Below are 5,000 nucleotides of genomic sequence, written 5' to 3'. Positions count from 1 at the left end.
ATAATTAATAATGCTAATAGAAACATTATTACCTAATATTGTTACTAAGGAGGCCAGCACAGCGATTTACTGTTGTACATCTTGGTCTAGTAAACCAGGATTATCATGTGTAAAGAAAGTGCTAAGTGTGTGTGCCGTGAATGGACGAGCGGAACACCCTTAAAGTAAACACAGTGAAGATACAACAAAAGCCTAAATTAAGTGTGTGTGGGAGGTCGCTGGTGAGAGAGGGGAAGCGGGAGGGCAGGTGGGCGGCAGGGAGGGGAGGGGAGAGGCGGGGGGAGGAGGAGGAATGGGATGGGAGAGGCGGGGGAGAGGGAAGGAGAGTGGGTAGGGGAGAATGAGGAGGAGAGAGGAGAAAGGGGATGAGGGACAAGGGGATAGAAGGTGGTGAGGGGAGACAAGAGGAAGGGTGTTGATAAAGGGGAGAAAGAGCGTGAGGGAGGAGGGGGAGTGAGGAGGGAAGAGGGAGGATTGTTGAAGGGAAGTCTCGCCTGTTCTCGTTGATTGCGGGGATTGATTAGCATCTCCGCTCTCGATTGAGGCTTCATTGTTGTCAGTGCTCCTGCCACCTCTCTGCCTCCTCCCTCCCTCCCTCCCTCCCTCCCTCCCTCCCTCCCTCCCTCCCTCCCTCCCTCCCTCCCTCCCTCCCTCCCTCCCTCCCTCCCTCCCTCCCTCCCTCCCTCCCTCCCTCCCTCCCTCCTTCCCTTCCCTCCCCTCCCTCCCTCTTTACCTATTTCTCACTCCTTCTTCCCTGCCTCCCCCTTTCCTCTCTTCTCACTCCACCCCTCCTCCCTCCTCCCTATGATAAATTGTTAATATTATTTTCTTAGATTGAAAAAAAAAAAAAAAATCGTTTACTTCTTTTGTCACCTCTTTCCATTCCCTTCTTCCTCGCACTTTTCCTCTCCCCTCTTCCTCTCTTCTGCCATGTCCATTTTCCATCCTTATTTTTGCTTCATTTATCTCTCGTTTCATGTCGCGTCTTATTATATCCTTTCATTTCACATCTAGATTAATTATTCGTTAAAACTATTATACGATTTTTCTAAATGTGAATTTTCTTCTCTCATTTCCTCGTTTGCCGAATCAACCTTCTCATTATCAAAACCTTTTTTTTTTTGGACTCTGTTCGGAGGAAATGAGACGCTGAGGAGAATATTGAATGCCCCACTCCTGCCCCCCCCCCTCCCCCTCGCTCCGACTTTCCCCCTCCTACCTCCCCCCCTTCCTCCGACTTCCCCCCTCCTACCCCCCCCCACCATCGTCTTCCCCCTCCTCCCATCCATTTCTCCCTTTCTCCTCCCTTTCCTTTCGCTTTTCTTTACCTCCCCCTCATCTATTTCATATTCCTTCTTCCTCTTTCCTACCTTTCCTGTTCTCTGCCCCTCTTCCCCGTCCCCTGTCCCTTCCCCTCTTCTCCTCTTTCCATTCCTTTACTTCTCCCTTTTTCTCCTCCCCACCTTCCCTTCCTTCTTCTCCCTCTCCTCCCTCCTTCCCTTCTCTTCCTTCCCTCCCCTCCTTCTCCTTCTCCCCCCTCCTTTTTATCTTTCCTGCTTTCCTCCCTGATTCCCCTCCTTCCCTTCCTTCTCCCTCTCCCCTCTCCTTCCCTTCTCTCCCTTCCCTCTCCCCCCTCCTTCTATCCCCTTTCTCCTTCTCTCTTCTCCCCCTCCCCCTCTCTCTCATCTCCCCTGCTAAGTCCAAATGTCACTCCTTAATTCGCATGGGCGGAGGGAAGGCGTGGGGGCGGGATGCTGCGCGGGCGGGATTCGGGAATGGCAGTGGGGTGGGGGAGAGGGGAATAAGAAGGGGTGGGGGAGAGGGGGATAAGATGGGGTGGGGAAGAGGGGAATAAGAAGGGGTGGGGAAGAGGGGAATAAGAAGGGGTGGTGAAGAGGGGAATAAGAAGGGGTGGTGAAGAGGGGAATAAGAAGGGGTGGGGAAGAGGGGAATAAGAAGGGGTGGTGAAGAGGGGAATAAGAAGGGGTGGTGAAGAGGGGAATAAGAAGGGGTGGGGAAGAGGGGAATAAGAAGGGGTGGTGAAGAGGGGAATAAGAAGGGGTGGGGAAGAGGAAAAGCGGAGAATGGAGGAGAGAGAGAGGGGGAGGTTGGAAGAGAAGCCTGGGAGGGGAGAGAAGGGAATTGTAAGAGAAGAGAAGGGCAAAGTTAAAAGATGAAAAATAGAAGACAGGGAAGGGACAGTAAGAGAAAATTATAGAAGCGAGAATGCCGTGCTAAGACTAAGAGAGGAAAACAGCAGCCGAGGAGAAAATAGGTCAAACCAGAGCAAGCCAGATTAGACCGGACCGAAGCGAATATAAAAATTATGCCAAGCAAGCCACGAAACCAAGCCGGGAAGCCAAGCCTCGAAATAAAGCCGGGAAACCCCTTGCCGTGGACAGGAGGCCGAGCGCAAGAAAATGCTCGATTCACGGGACAGCTTCAGGCGTGGCCGAACGCTTGCATGCACCGTCTAAGTGCGTCTGTGCTCATGGGCGTGAAGGCGAATGGGGGCTCGCAGCGTGGTGGGCGTGGGAGTGAGTGTGTGGGAGTGTGGACGTGGGTGGAACTAAGCGATACGTGACTTAGCAAGCTGATGTTAAGCTTAGAAGCGATGTTTATTTGTGACCATGGGAATTAGAGGCACGTGATGTTAGTGTGATTGGCGCCGTGTGGCATGACAATGCCCCTAATGCTGTCGTTAATATTAATTATTGTCGTGTTGTCACTAGTACGAGCACCATCACACCTTTTCCTTATTAGTACAAATAACGACACGGCATCGGGGACAACGGAAAAAAAAAAACAGGAGCAGTAATCTTATTATTCAAAATGATAATGGTGGGAACCGCATGGAAGTAGTTGTTCCGTGTTAAATATCGGAAATTCTCACTCGTGTTACGCGTGGATATTGTGCGGGTGTCGAATGAATGTATGGGAATGGGATTGGGAATGCGGGTGCTGGAATGAATGCATGGGAATGGATGCAAGCATGCATTCGGGAGGGAGGGAACGGCTGAATGGATAACTTAATTGGTATGAGGAAGACTGGGTGAATGGATGAGTAGATTGACAAATGAATGTTAGTGATGTGTTTGAGAGAGCGTGAGAGTGAGAGAAAGAAAAAAAGAAAGAAAGAAAGAAAGAGAGTGAGTTTGAGTAAAAGAAAGAGAGAGAAAGAGAGAGTGAGAAAGAGAGAGTGAGAAAGAGAGAGTGAGAAAGAGAGAGTGAGAAAGAGAGAGTGAGAAAGAGAGAGTGAGAAAGAGAGAGTGAGAAAGAGAGAGTGAGAAAGAGAGAGAGAGAGAGAGAGAGAGAGAGAGAGAGAGAGAGATAGAGAGTGAGAGAGAGAGAGAGAGAGAGTGAGAGAGTTAAAGTTAGAGAGCAAGAGGACAGCGAATAACTTAAAGCCGAGATGACATGATGGTGATGTGCTATGTGTAAGAGGGAGATGACGTCATAGAGGTTAGACGACGTAAACGATAAGAGATGATATCACGAAGGTAATATGGCGTCACGAACATGTAAATGACGTCACGAACATGTAAATGACGTCACCGAGGTACGATGACGTCATGCGGGCTGATATGACGTCACGGGCGCGATCAAGGTAATACAAATTATTATTACTGCTTTCTGCATTTTCCCTCATATTCTTCTTTTTTTTACTAACGATTTAATTTCTTTTCTCTTCCAGGTGAGTCCGAGGAGATTAAAGGACATAGAGGAGTGAAATAGAATAAAAAGAAGAAAAGTTGAACGATAATTGAACTCGAAAGTTCTTCGTCCTCGAGGAAAGGCATCGGGAGAAGCGGATAGAAGAATCGGATGAGGTAGGCAATAAAGCTGAGGAAGGGAGTAATGTTGATAAAAAAAAAAAAAAAAGATGAACACGGATAATGTGATGAGAAATATCAGATGAGAGAAACACGAGGCTAAGGGTGGCGCAATCTTTGAATACGTGCTTGAATAGACGACGGTGGAAGATTGAGGGAATAAAGGAACCGTGAAATAAAGTATAAAACAGAATAGATGGTGGTGGAAAATCGAGGAAATAAAGGAACTACGTAGGAGGTTATAGTAAAAGAATAAATGGGAGCAAAGTACGTGAAGCCGCAGCAAGATGGACGATGGAGATGCAAGTGCGTAGACAAGGAGCCGACGGCAACAGGGCGAGGCTGTGAAGCGAGCGGGCGTGCGAGGGACTTAACATTTTCATACGGGAGGAGTCAGCTGTTCGAAGAACGGGGTTGACCTTAAGAAAAATGTCGAGACAGATCCAGTATTGAGTAGCTTCTCCGGAACCTCAGAGGCGCCGGGGTCTCTTTCTCTCTCCCCGGCGATTGTTGTTGTTGTTTTTCTATTCCCCTTGCTTTACTTGGGTGTACTGTTTCTCTTGCTGGTTATTGTTTTTTTTGGATTATATTTTTAATGTTTTTTTCTTTCTTCTTCTCAGTGTTTAATGTCTTTCCTATGTCTTGCTTTGTGTTTTTTTTTCCTGTTATTGGTTTTAGATTCATTATTTTTCTTCCTCTCTCCTCTCTTAATTTCTCATTTTTCCTTTTTCCTTTCTCTCTTCTTTCATCTGTCTTCTCTCACTCCTAACATAAACCCTCTCTCCTCACTCTTCTCTCTTCTTCTCACTCCTCCCCTCACCTTTCCTCTCACGAATGCAGAATAATGAAAAATGCAATTATTCTGGTTTGGAGGCAGAAACTGAGCTCGTTATCAAGTTAATTTTTTTTTTTCTCTCTCTCTCTCTCTCTCTCTCTCTCTCTCTCTCTTCTCTCTCTCTCTCTTCTCTCTCTTCTTCTCTCTCTTCTTCTTCTTCTTCTTCTTCTTCTTCTTCTCACTCCTCTTATATTTCTCCTCTTCTCTCCTCCCCTCCGCTCCCCTCCCTCCCGCCTCCCCTCCCCTCCCCTCCCCTCCCCTCCCTTCCCCTCCCATAAATTATTTTGGTTTGAAGGCAGGAACTGTTCTCGGTGTTTCCTCTTCTCTCTTAT

This window comes from Penaeus chinensis, chromosome 38 (assembly GCF_019202785.1).
Source record: "Penaeus chinensis breed Huanghai No. 1 chromosome 38, ASM1920278v2, whole genome shotgun sequence".
Taxonomy (NCBI): domain Eukaryota; kingdom Metazoa; phylum Arthropoda; class Malacostraca; order Decapoda; family Penaeidae; genus Penaeus; species Penaeus chinensis.
Note: the sequence above shows the minus strand (reverse complement) of the source record.